At 48.6% G+C, this 13,785-nt stretch overlaps 2 long non-coding RNA genes across 2 annotated transcripts; one reads left to right on the forward strand and one right to left on the reverse strand.

Moving 5' to 3' along the window:
• Positions 1 to 7,631: 7,631 nt before the first annotated feature.
• LOC138426632 (uncharacterized) lies at positions 7,632 to 13,471 on the reverse strand. The gene is made up of 3 exons (XR_011251719.1): positions 13,327 to 13,471; positions 8,910 to 9,071; positions 7,632 to 8,726 (listed from the first exon to the last, which is right to left on the reverse strand). It is a non-coding gene; the product is annotated as an uncharacterized lncRNA (long non-coding RNA).
• On the forward strand, positions 7,875 to 12,086 carry LOC138426631 (uncharacterized). The gene is made up of 3 exons (XR_011251718.1): positions 7,875 to 7,991; positions 8,358 to 8,734; positions 11,603 to 12,086. It is a non-coding gene; the product is annotated as an uncharacterized lncRNA (long non-coding RNA).
• Positions 13,472 to 13,785: the final 314 nt, after the last annotated feature.

The raw sequence follows: 13,785 nt of genomic DNA on the forward strand, positions 1-13,785 counted from the left end.
CATTACTGACCTGTTTGCTTCAGTGGCTTTTGCACACTTCAGTCCATCCTCTTCCATGTTACAGTCGGGCAGCAAACTACAGTGGCTACAGAAAAGTGCCTTGCCTTTGTTTTCTAATCTCTTGAAATGAGTCGATATTAGTGTAGGCTTGCCATATTGCATGCTTACTCATTGATTTGCCCACCATTTTTTCTTCCATCTCAGACCTTTTCATATATGATTATTTTCCTTCTTCCTGAAGTACCTCCTTCAGAACCCCCTTTGGTTGGTATCTGTTGCTGGTAAACTCTCAATTACTGTCTGTTCGTAAAATCATTATTTCACGTTAGTGGCGCTTGGAAAACATTATTACACTGGCTTCTGGCTTCTGCTGTAGCTGGTGATAAGTATGCTTTCAACCTACTTGTCATTCTTTTACTGATTATCTTTTCAACTTGATATATAAGTGAAAAGACAATAAGGTATATTTAAAAAGACACTGATTTGGGGAAAAACAAACGGCAGTCAAAATCTTGCCTCATCTCTGAGACCTTAAGCAAGTTTCTTAACCTCCAAGTCCCATGACTTCATGTTAAGAAGGATCTGCACTCTGAATGGTGGTTATGGATATCTGAGAAGCTGTATACATGCCCTGGACACATAGAGACACTGCTGACATGGTGATGGTCATTCCCAAAGATTCTATCTCTTTTCACATTTTTATGACCCTTAAAGGTTAAATTTGAGTCTGTCAACAAAGATGTTTAGTGTTTATTTTGAAATGTCAAAGCACAACTCCAAGTATGGCTCACTTTATTATTTTCTGTAACATATTGATAGAATTTTTTTGTGATTAACTTAACAAGGAAACTTACAAGCCTCTGATTAACTTCACAGCACCAACTACAGCACCTCAAACTGAGAATATTTTCATGTCAAAATGGGACAAAAGAATAAAGGGAGTTTTGGGTCCCTCTTTGGGCAAGAGATTGTCCTCTGTTACTATCTACATAGCACCACAAAGGTCCTGTTCAGTATACATCTGTGGTCAAAACAACAACAAGACAACTATTCTTGAGCTTGAGTGCTTTGTGAACAGTTTTTAAAATCACAAACTTTGATTTAGAAGTTTTCCTAAAATTGTGGTCATATTTGTATGTGTATTGGACAACTTGACATTCAAAACAAGCAGCTGCCCTTTGAATTAAAAGTAGGATATTCATCTGGGGAATTTTTTACCTTCAGCAGAGTTGGCTGCCTGCTCATCCAGGCCTTTTAACAGCTCCGCTATCCACTGACTCATCTGTGTTCCTCTGCAAAGAACCCTTCTCACCTTCACCCTCACCACTCAAAAGTTGTACTCATTTTGAAATCACACCTTTCTCATCTGTTTTAATGTATTGACATTGTACAAGGAAGAAAAGACAAGATATATTGAGAAATAAATTGTGTAAGAGGATTAAGGAGTCTTACACTATTAACCTATGAAGGTTAGTAATGAGAATGTCTCCCTACTCCTTAAAAGTATGGATGCAAAGGGACAGTGTTCTTGATTGGAAGAGAAACCATCACTTTCCACCTAGTTACTCAACAAGAAAGTAATTTAATCCTTTGCCTGAACCTTGTTTGCCCAATAGGACACTATGGGGAGATGTTAATATTTCCTGATACCTCTTCTCTTTCTGTTCTCAGGTTGTCTTTGTGGATGACGTCAACCTGCTTGCTCTGGGGGCCTATGGGGCTCAGCCTACTGCTGAGTTACTTAGGTGGTGGTTCAATCACTGGAGCAGGAATGACCCAAAAGATTGTTCTATGATTAAACTAGTGGACACTCAAATTATGTGTACTCTGGGACCCTCAGGGACATTTTCAGAGTTTGTGATGATTAAGATTAAAATTCACCTTGGCTATGTTGGTAGCTGTAGAAAGAAAGAGAAACCAATGGGACATTATGGGTCATGATGTTTTGTGTGCTTCTAAGTGTATACACTGCCACCTGAAGGGGTTCACCGCAGGGATGGACACTGCAAAGTGGGTGGCCTGGGTTTGGGCCATTCTCCCACCAATTCATCCAGATCCTTTGCTCCCACCTTCTGGGTCTTTGCTCCCCATTTCCCATCCTGCATCCTGAGAACCTCAGTCTCCTGTCTCAGTCCTTAACTTCCAACTATATGAACTGTCCCTGATCAAAGATCCCATTTCCCTGATCCCAATCAAGTCCTCTCCCAGTGGGTCTCTGCTATTGAGAGGAATTTAAATAGGAGCAGCTCGAAGAATTGACCCTTAAAGATCCTTTACATTTTCCAAGAGAAATTCATAAGCTCAAAGGAATCTCTATGCACGGAAATCTTTTTATGTGAGAATGTCGAAAATGGCTTGAGTCAACTAACTGGACATCTTCAACTGTTCCCTTCCCGAACTCAAGTTGGTCATTCTATTTTTTAAAAAATGTCTTCTTTTGATGTACCACTTCTCCAGGGAATCTCTCTGGTGTTTCCCTCCTAATCCCTGACCTCTATATGACCTGTGACACAGACTTTGACTCAGCACTGTGGTCAGCACTCTCTGGGCCACTTCAAAGACTTTTTTTCTTTAAAAAGACAAATAAATAAAACACTATATTGCTCCAGGTCTCAGACTTCAGTTTTGCTTTATCTCCATCATCTGTACTTACCTGTTTACTTTTCCCACCCCTTCAGGTCATCAGATGTGAGAGTTGGACCATAAAGGAAGGCTACGTGCTGAAGGCTAAGCGCTGATGCTTTCAAACTGTGGTGCTGGAGAAGACTCTTGAGAGTCCCTTGGACAGCAAGGAGATCAAGCCAGTCAGTCCTAAAGGAAATCAACCCTGAATATTCACTGGAAGGACTGACACTGAAGCTGAAGTTCCAATACTTTGGCCACCTGATAGGCAGAGTCAACTCATTGGAAAAGACCCTGATGCTGGGAAGTATCGAAGGCAAGAGGAGAAGGGGGCAACAGAGAATGAGATGGTTGGATGGCATCATCAACTCAAAGGACATGAGTTTGAGCACACTCCAGTAGATAGTAAAGGACGGGGAAGCCTGGGGTATTGCAGTCTGTGGGGTTGCAAAGAGTCAGACATGACTTAGAGACCAAACAACAGCAATCAGGCCCTGGAAAGGCTGAATCCATGAAGTCACGACCTGGAAGTCCAAGCAGGGGGTCACTAGAACCTCCAATCTATAGCTAGTTGGTCAGGAGCACAGGTGACAACCTGGGTCTGTGACTTGCGTCTGAAATGGGGGAAGAGAAAGTGTCTCATGGGACCCAGTGAGCCCTTTATCTGTGGGATCTCATGCTACTCCAGGTAGGCAGGATTGAGTTGAGTGGCAATACACCCAGCAGGTTTCTGGAGAATAGCTTAGTGATGTGGAGGGAACCTCTGACCCCCCCTTAAATTGAAATTGGATTCAGAATTCGTTTACATATGGTCTAGTCTGGAAAATGTCCCTTGTGCATTTGAGAAGAACATGGATGCCATTGTTGTGGGGTGGAGTGTTCTGTATATGTCCATTGAATCTAGTTGGATCATTGTGTTAAATCCTGTTTCCTTACTTATCTTCCATCTGGTTGTTCTATCCATTATTGAGAGTGGGATATTGAGGTCTCCAATTATTATTGTAGAATTGTCTACTTCTGCCTTCAATTCTATAAGTTTTTGCTTCACATATTTTGATGGTCTGGTATTAAGTGTATGAGTGTTCATTCTTGCAGGGGTTAGGGTCATATTAATATGGGATGAAAAACCCCTGTGATGGGGGCATGCCCACTGTGCCCTCCGACCACCAAACACAGTCTACTTGATCTGTGCTTTATCTTTATTGATTGCTTTCCATTGATAAATGTTTAGTCTCCTCTAGATTTCTGGGGTTTGTTTTTTTCTCTTCTTTAATTCATGTGCAATTTATTTTCATGTGTGATGCAAGGCATGGATCCAACTTTCCTTCCCATATTGTAGCCACTTGTCCTGGAACTATTGCTAAGGACACTCCTGCTCTTTCACTCATATTCGGAGTGAATATGATGCACTGTTATTTCTGATAGGCCGTTTTGTTCACTGAACTGCTATTCATTCAGGAACAGAAGCGGTATGAGTGTATATGGTTGCAAGTAGAAAACCCAATCTGAAATGGGTCTTAATGGGCTCAAATCAAGGTATCAATAGGGCCGGTTCCTCCTGGAGGCTCCTGGAGAGAGTACTCCTTGCCTCTTCCAGCTTCTAGAGGCTGCACCTCCGTGTTCTATGCCAGCAGTGTAGCATCGTCAAATCCCTCTCTGCTTCTGTCTTCATGTCAACTGATTACATCAGGCCCACCAGGAATAATCCAGGATAATCTCCCCATTTTAAGATCCTTAATTTAGTCACGTCTGCAAAATCTCTTGCCCATAAGGTATCATTACAGATCCCGGGGATTAGGAGCAAGTATCACTCCTTGTTGTCCCAGGGGAAGGGCCGCAGCTTATTCTCCTTGTGGGAAGTGGCGGATGGAGGGGTGGGCAGGAAGGGCTCTGGGGGCAGGGCAGAGGAGCTGGGAACTTTCCAGAAAGGCTCATTAGACTCGGGGCATAGCTGTCAGCTCAGCTTTGTTGTGATCTGGGTCTGGAGGGTCCTCAGCCTGTGATCCAAGCCCAGGCCTGCTCTGTTTGCCACACAACAGGCCGATAATGGGAGATGAGTTGTTGGGTCAAGGAATAATGACTTTAATCAGAAAGCTAGCAGACCAAGAAGGTGTAGACTAGCGTCTCAAAGAACCATCTTGTCCTAGTCCAAATTCAGGCTTCTATATAGAGGAACAAGAAGGGGCGTGCTGACCAATGGCTGAGCTGCTGCTACAGACCGCACCTGCCCCGCCCCTATTACAAGCCTGTTCCCTGTCAGGCCTCTCCCCTCCCCCTGCTCCACCTGGCCCCTCTCCATCCCAACTGCCTCTTGGCTGGTCTTCCACCTCCATCTGGCCCCAGCATTGCAGCCAGAGTAAGCTTTCCAAGGTGGAGATCTGGGTGAGTCACTCAGCTGAAAATCCTGCTGACAGCTCTGGGTTACATTTTAGGATGAAGTCCCACATCCCCAGCCTTGCAGTCCCCTCTCCAGGACCTGGTGCTCATTCTCGCTTCATCTCCCAGGCTGTGGAGAGAATTGCCTTTCTCCCGTTGTTCCAGGCTGATTCTTGCCTCTTCACCTTCATCGGTGTGGTTCCTTCTGCCTGAGGACCTTCTTCTTATCCTTCATCTGCCAACTCCCATTCATCCTTCCCCGGTGGCTCAGCTGGTAAAGAACCTGCCTGCAATGCAGGAGACCTGGGTTTGATCCCTGGGTTGGGAAGATCCCCTGGAGAAGTGAATGAGCACCCACTCCAGCATTCTGGCCTGGAGAAGTCCATGGACTGTGTAGTCCTGGTGTCACAAAGAGTCGGACACCACTGAATGACTTTCACGTTCACTTTTCATTCATCCTTCGGAACCCAGCTTGACTGTCACCTCCTAGGGATACTTGGGGATAGGCCAGGATCCTGAGGATGCCACAGAAATGAATTCAGTCTGGTCCACACAAACGGGAGGGGTGGTCCCCAAAGGGCTGATGCCGTCACAATGGAAAAGGACTGTGGACACGTGGGGACACTGCCCGAGTCTATGCCGCCCTCTCTGGCCACCAGCATGGGCCTGGAGCTCCTGTGGGAACGCACACCAGTCCTGGCACTGACCACATCGCATCCTTGGTGGCTGGATTCTTGCCTGCCTCCCCATCCCTGTGAGCTCCTGTTGAAGGCCCGGCCTGGCTCAGCTGGGCCCTCTGGGTTGGCACAGTGCCCAGCACACAGCTGCCCCCAGATGGTGGATGTGGCAGGGGTTTGAGGGGCAGTTAGAAACTCAGAAACAATGAACCGAGAGGTCTGGGAGCTGCGAGGGGGCCTGAGGCCAAGGCGGACGGATGGGAAATGGTTCTTTCTGTTCAGGACTTTCTTTCTCGAGAACAGGGGAGACTGGTGGTGCATTCTTCGGGCAAGTGCTTGACAATGTCTAGGAAAACTAGGCAGGTGCTCCCGCTCTGTTCAGCAGGTCCACCCTGTAGACAACCGAAATGAGCGTGCATCCCACTGAGATGTTACACGAGGCCCCAGAGGTCCATCCTGTAGACACAACCAAAATGAGCGTGCGTCCCACTGAGATGTTGCAGGAGGCCCCAGAGCAGCCTCGTTCACAAGAGCCCCAAACTTGAAAGCATCCTAATGTCCCTCTCGGTGAAATGGACTCTGTGGACTATTCACAAAATGGAAAGTTCGTGTTAGAATTGGCTCTTTGTACATCAATTGGGGATTGAGAACCCTCCTCCAGCTAAGAAGGAAATACCAGATCTGTTTGGGGAACACTTTTAAACTACGGGAACTTAGAATTGAACTTAGATGATGAAGCAAATAAAAACGATAGCATTTATCTTTTCGTGTTGGGATCAGAAATCTGTTTGTATCTTTGGCATTTTTAGAACTTAGAAAGTTTAAGCAAATTGAGCAGATTTGAGTGTTAACATCAGACTTGTGATTCTAATTTTAAATGTGCTCTTGAGTCATTGGTTTCGACCTGTGATTGTAAAGTTTAAATCTTATGAAGTGGTAAACAGTTTTTGAATATTTAAAAATCGCCATAATTATAAGTTTAATATACCTGATTGATAAGGATCACTTAAGGACTTGGGAAGATTTGTTAGTCAGATAATTGAAAAACTTAGAAAACGAAATACAATACACTTTGATTGCAGCTTAAAATGTTTAAAGGAGTTTAATTAACTAAGTAGGTAAATGCTGCAAACATTAATCAAGTTTTCCTTAAAAATGATTGTTAAAATTGGCTGGATCTATTCATAGAATAAGATTTGTAAATTGCATTTAAAAGCTCAGTGAAGAACTGGGACTTAAAAACCAAAGTATTTCTGAAAGTCTTTTCTCTGCCCAGAACTGCCCTCAAACATGTCAGAAAAATCCATGGGTTGGGACCAGAAGGAAGCTGGAGGGGCGATGACTCAGCAGCCACCTGCCCAGCCAACATCCTGGACCAATGGGGCAATAGGTCTGGGAGGTGGTGCTGACGAGGGGGTGATGTGAGCCCTGGATCCAGGCTCCCACCTTCCTCTCTCCATCCCCAATTCGGAGATACTCCCCCAAAGCAGCCTCTAGGATCTGCAGAGACCTGGGGTCACCAGGTGTCCCAGGCCCTGTGCCTCACAGTCTCTGTGAGAAATGAGCCTGGACACCCCCTGACACCCTCTGGTCTTCAAAGCCTCTTGTCTGCTTGGCGTTGCCCTCTGTGGTGGGCAGAATATGTTTGTCTGTGTGTTAGTTGCTCAGTCCTGTCTGACTCTTTGTCATCCATAGACTGTAGCCGGCCAGGCTCCCGTGTCCATGGAATTCTCCAGGCAAGAATACTAGAGTGAGTTGCCATTCCCTTCTCCAGGGGATCTTCCCAACCCAGGAATCGAACCCAGGTTTCCTGCATTGCAGGCAGATTCTTTACTGTCTGAGCCACCAGAGAAGCCCTGATGGACAGAATAATGCCACCCCTAAAGATATCCGGGTCTTAAACTCTGCAATCTGTAAGTATTACCTTAAATGACAAAAGAGACTTTACAGGTGTGATGGAATTAAGGTTTCTGTGATTAAGGAGTATTATCCTGGATTATCTGGGTGGGCCCTAAATGTGATCACAAATGTCATCGTAAGAGAGGCAGAGAGAGATTTGCTGAGAAGAGGTGGCAATAGAGTCCTGAAGCAGGAGGCTACGCTCCCAAGCGCAAGACATCGAGCTCCGGAAGCTAGAAAGGGCAAAGAGGAAGATTTTTCTATGAACCTCTGGAGGGAGCAAGTCCCTGCCGTCCTCCTGATTTCAGCCCAGGAAGACACTGACTGTGACTGCTGGACTCCAGGCTGTCAGAGAAGCAGCGTGTGGTTTTAAGCCGCCACATTGGTGGTCACCGTCCCAGCAGCAGAAGGAAACAGGTACGCCAGCAGCGAGCACGTTCTTGACCTTGGTTCCCTGTGATGCTGCCGCTCTGCTCGGCGGAGGGGGGGGCGGCCCACGGCCCTTGCTGACCCCTTGGACCGAGTGAGGGGCCTGGGGAGATTTCAGTCCCTCCTCTTCCCCAGAGAGCTGCTGACATCTCAGTGTTTAGGGGAGGACATCTTGGCACCTGTCCCAGTCATTGGTGCAGGGTTCCCTAGCCGGACCGTGGTACCATTGTCAGTGGGCGTGGCTAGCGTGGGAATGAGCTCAGAGCCTCTGTAAGTCTGCAGGCGGCACACACTGGGGCCTGGCTGTGGGTCCCTTTCTTCATCTGCCAGTCCCTAGTGCAGCCTCCCCTGCAGGTTTCCTTGCTGAGGTGGAGTGGATTGCACACTGGGGCTGAACCACAGTGGTGGCCATCATCACCTGTCACTACCGGTGAGCCTCAGACCGCCGGGGACCCTAGGCTACTGCATGCCAGACTGGCGCCTCCAGGACCTCACCGTCTCCACCTGCTTCCTGCACTCCTGGCAGGCGTGGTCTGGTTCCCCTGACTTCTCAGGAATGCCTGCTGTTATATCAGGGGAGACAAGCCAAACATTTCACAACCAACCCCAGAGGCCACACCAATTCACATTGCAGTTAAGCTGAAGTTCACAGGCAACAAAGTGTGATCCAGAGATCTCCAAAGGGCACTGACCTGCTTCTCGGGGAGGCACAAGACAATCAATCTGTTGGGGTAAGGAAAGAAATATCAGAACTCCCGTTTGTATTTATTTTTAGCTCATTCTTTTAAATGTCTGCTTCTTTAATATCTTTTATATTAGCTTTAAGTATTAGAAGTTTAAGTATACATCTACAACTGGATAACATGAAATTCAGCTTTCCTGGTGACTCAGTGGTAAAGAACCCACCTGCCAACGCAGGAGATGTGGGTTTGATCCCTGGGTTGGGAAGATCCCCTGGAGAAGGAAATGGCAACCCGCTCCAGTATTCTTGCCTGGGAAATCCGTGGACAAAGGAGCCCAGCTGGCTATAGTCCATGGGTAGCAAAAGAGTTGGACACAGCTGAGTGACTTAAAAAAAAAGCAAAAAACATGAAATGATGAGACCAATGCTTTAAACTTTTCACTTAATGAAGATGATGAGTAAAGAACATTTTTACCCCACTAGTCTAACTGTCAAGCATTTATTAATTATCTACCATAGGCAAAGAACTATGCTAGATGCTGGGGGCGGATTTTTAAAAAGAGAGTGCATAGGATATGGTTTCTAGCAGAGAGGTTAGAAGTGCTGCTCTGAAGGACAGCTTAGGGATAGTATTTGTAACTCACACCAGAGCCAAGGGTTAATTTCCCTAAAATATAAAGAGCATTTACAAATCAACAAGAAAACAACTAACAGTCCAATTGGGGGAGGGGAGAGGCTGGGCAGAGGAGAGTCACAGAAATTAACTATAAATGGCCATTGAACATGTGAAATATGCTCACTCATCATAAGTGGGACACATGTCAAAAGAATCCTGAAATACCAGTTTCCCCCCATCATGTTTTCCAAGATCCACAATGTGAGAGCAGGGGCTAGTGATGGCAAGGGAGGCAGGTCATCCGTCACGACGGTGGCAGCTTCAGGATTACACACACACACTTCCAAGTTGGCCACTCATCTTCTGGGAATTTACCTACCAATATACACGCCTGTGGCAAATAAATTGCATACATCCATACAGGGGGCTATCACTTGGGCTTAAAGAATTAGGAAGCTGTATATGTTCAGATGGGCTTCCTGGTGGCTCAGTGGTAAAGAATCCATCTGCCAATGCAGGAAATGCGGGTTCAATCCTTGGGTTGGGAAGATCCCCTGGAAAAGGAAATGGTGACCCACTCCCTGTATTATTGCCAGGAAAGTCCCATAGACAGAGAAACCTGTCTGTGCATACAGTCCATGGGGTTGCAAAGAGCTAGACACGAGTGAGTGACTGAGCAGGCACACACACACCCACAACAGGTCAGACCCCTGCATAGGTAGGGAAGCGAGCTGGAAAAGGAGCCACAGAGCCCTGCTCCAGGTCTTCACAGGGGCCGTGTTAAGCTCTCCAGCCTCAGTTTCCTTGTTGGGAGCGAACACTGCCCAGCCCTTAAGCCCTGGGCTCGCTGGACGCCAGGTTAGCACAGGCTCAGTAGTTCACTGTCAGTTGGGGATTTTCCAGCACCAGGCTCTGTGCTCTGGGCTTCACATAGATTAGCTCACAGAAACCTCACAACAGCCCCGTGAATGGGCTGCTTTCTGCATCTCAGTTTCCAGGTGCTGAAAGTGAGGCTTAGTAAAGAGGTTAAATAATTTCATGTCACACAGTGACAAAGCAAGTTTCCACCTAGCTCTCTCTCTTTCCAAGTGAAGTGAAAGTGAAAGTTGCTGGGTCATGTCCAACTCTTTGTGACCCCATGGGCTATACAGTCCATGGAATTCTCCAGGCCAGAATATTGCAGTGGGTAGCCGTTCCCTTCTCCAGGGGATCTTCCCAACCCAGGAATTGAACCCATGTCTCCCACCTTGCAGGCAGATTCTTTACCAGCTTAGCCACAAGGGAAGCCCAAGAATACTGGAGTGGGTAGCCTATCCCTTCTCCAGGGGATCTTCCCAACGCAGGAACTGAACTGGGGTCTCCTGCATTGCAGGTGGATTCTTTACCAACTGAGCTATCCAAAGCTGAACCATATTCCTTTCCTTATGGACAGTAAGACATCAAACACATTTGGGCTGGTATGTTGCTATTTCTTATGGGGTCCCCCAAAGCACCCAGTTCCGGAAGGGGCTGCAGCCTCATGGGCTCTGCTGTCCCATGGGTTGATGCTGGCTGCGGGTCTGTCCTTCCCGTGTCTCGGGAACAAAGCACGCGGCTGAAGCGGGCTGCAAAGCAGCTGTCCTGGACAGCAGCTGGGAGATGCTGCCCAGCCCAGGGGAGCAGAGAGGGGCTGCCACGCAGCACAGAGGGGCACAGTCCCCTAGTTCTCCCCAGTTGCCCTAAGCAAGGAGGAAGAATGCCACACTACCCTTCAGAGAGGCTTTCCATCCCTGGAGTTAGAGGCATTCCCCGTCCAAGTGTTATTTTTGAGTCGGTGCTGTCTTTCGTCCTCTGCTGGCATGGAGGCTCTGAGAGATGGAGTCTTAGGTGCATAGCCTTAGGCCATAGCTGTCTTTCTGTGTGTATGTGTGTGTTTAGTCACTAAATTGTGTCTAGGGGCTTCCCAGGTGGTCCTAGTGGTAAAGAACCTGCCTGCCAATGCAGGAGACTTAAGAGACGCGGGTTTGATCTTTGAATAGGGAAGATCCCCTGGAGAAGGACATGGTAACCCATTCCAGTATTCTTGCCTGGAGAACCCTGTGAACAGACGAGTCTTGTGGGCTACAGTCCACAGGGTTGCAAAGAGTTGGACGTGACTGAAGCATTGCACGTTCTATAAGTCATGTCTGACTCTTTGCAACCCCATGGACTGTAGCCTGCCAGCATCTTCTGTCTTCCACTGTCTCCCGGAATTTGCTCACATTCATGTCCATTTGGTCAGTGATGCTATCTAACCATCTTAGGCCATTTGTTACCCAACAGGAGATGTCTGTTGAATGAATAAACTGAGGCCGGAGGTAGATGCCCTCCCCTATATCCCCTGGGTGAACAACTGGAGTTCATTTCCTGTGGAGAGAAGCTCCAAAATATCAACAGCAGGACAATGGAGAGAGGAGATAAAAAATAAGAGACCACGTATCTCTCATTCTCGAAGTCAAGGAGACCTTGTTGACTAGAACGCTCCTTGGAGGTCAAAAGAGGAGTGATGCCAAGGCTACCCAGAGGCCTCTTCACTGGAATCCATCTTGGCTGAGAGATGCATGGGCACACATGGGAGGATTCTGAGATACACCACGAATGGACCCAGAACCACGCAAATCAAAATAATCGGCCAGAGGAAACCCGGAAGAGATGCCCATAAAAGTGATTGAGACTACCGGGAGGGTGTGACTCTCTGAGTCCGCCTCTGTGTCGGTCCACAAGTTCCATGCTCTTTTCCTCCTAATAAACTTGTTTCACTCCTTTCTGTCTTTGTGGGAATTCTTCTCTGCAAAGGTGAAGGGCCTGGGTCCTTGTCACCGACCACTGGTCTAGTGGCTAGGATTCAGTGCTGCAGCCTGACCTCAGCCTCTGGCCGGGAACTGAAATCCGGCTTCAAGCCGCTGCAGGCTGAGGCCACCCAAGAAAAACAGGAAGGAACGGATGAGCGTAGAGTTCATCCCAGCGCTCTGCCTGCTCCCAGGGAGGAGGACCATGCAGGGACCCCAGGGCCACCAGCCAGGGAGGGCATAGACCTGGGGGCCTTGAGCCCTTCTCGCTCTGTCTCACACCATCTGCTCCCCATCACACGTCCTTCATAGGGGAGGCGTCAGGCGTGCCAGGACTGGAGGTTGTCAGCATGGGAAAGCTGGAGGCGGGCTAATTTGTCTCCCCCGATCCTATGTGATCAGGGGAGAAGGTTTGGCTTTCTCTGGTAGCTCCTAAGTTAGAGAGCAGAAAACACAGGGGCCACTGGTAGTTACTGAGCGAGTTCTGTCTCTTTGGGATTGATGCTGCAGAAGCTGAAGTTTGGCAGGTTCGCTGCGGCTGGCGCTGGGTGCTATTTTTATACGTGGTCTGGCCTTGGTGGGAGTGTACACTAGTTTCTCACGATCCACAGCGCCCTGAGCTTGCCTGGTGCCCGGCTCCTCCCTTTCCGTGGGGTTGGTGGTAGCTGGGGTGCCCTGAGGCTGTCTGCACCCGCTTCCCGCGGCCCTGCAGGCTGTGGGGGAGCCACAGGGCTCCGCCAAGGGCAACAGGCCGCCTGCAAACCTGCTGCCTGAGCTCCCCGTTGTGCGCTCAGGGCAGGCGGGGCACCCTCGCCCTACCCCTGAGCGGCAGCCGCTCCTTCCACTTGCAGCTGGCCAACTGGTAGTGGCTCCCGTCTGTTGTTCCTGCTTGGTAGGAAAGAATGGACTGTGATGCCAAGGGTAGAGCCCGGTTGATTCGCTGGGAGCTGCGAGGACTCCCAAGGGGGTCTGGGCGCCAGAGGTCGGCCCGTGCTGGCCACGGTCACGAGGTGACCATGAAGGCGAGGCGAGCGGGCATCCCCGTGGGCGCTCGATGACTTCATATCTTGGGGTGTCCAGCGGGTCCCGGGAGGAAGCCCAGCTGTTTAGGCAGGTCCTCCACCCGGACCCGGAGCGCACGTGCTCCTCCTGCCCAAAGAAGCAGCCGCCAGAGGGCGCAAGATAGGCAAACCCAGCCCCGAGCGGCGGCCGCCCCACCTGTTCTGGGCCGCCCGCCGGGAGCGTTGGCCGTGCTGGTTGGAAATCGCTGCGGCGGATCGCTCCATCCACCGTGGGGGCGCGCGCTCCGCGGGGAAGGGATCATTCTAGGCGGTGTCCCAGCGTGGGTAAATACGCCTTTCCCGGGGTAAGAAGTTGATTCCCCAATCACTTCCCTTTTCTGCCCCGCTGATGGGCTGACGCGAGAATCTTCTTAACCCTTGCTGATGCTTTATTCTTAAAAACAGAGACAGCTCGGAGCCCTCGGCTGGCAAAAGGGTCCAGCTAGAAACATCATACTGTTTGTTTTGTTTCCTCAGGATGTGTTTTTACAGTTTCTTTCTATTGGTGACAAGTGATAGTGGTTTTCCAGTTATGGTAGTTGACAAACATCCCACAGAAGATAAATTATTTAGAAGTCTGTTGACTGAAAGAAAAGCATAAATAAATAATCGTACA

The sequence above is a fragment of the Ovis canadensis genome, chromosome 21 (assembly GCF_042477335.2).
Source record: "Ovis canadensis isolate MfBH-ARS-UI-01 breed Bighorn chromosome 21, ARS-UI_OviCan_v2, whole genome shotgun sequence".
In the NCBI taxonomy this organism is placed as follows: domain Eukaryota; kingdom Metazoa; phylum Chordata; class Mammalia; order Artiodactyla; family Bovidae; genus Ovis; species Ovis canadensis.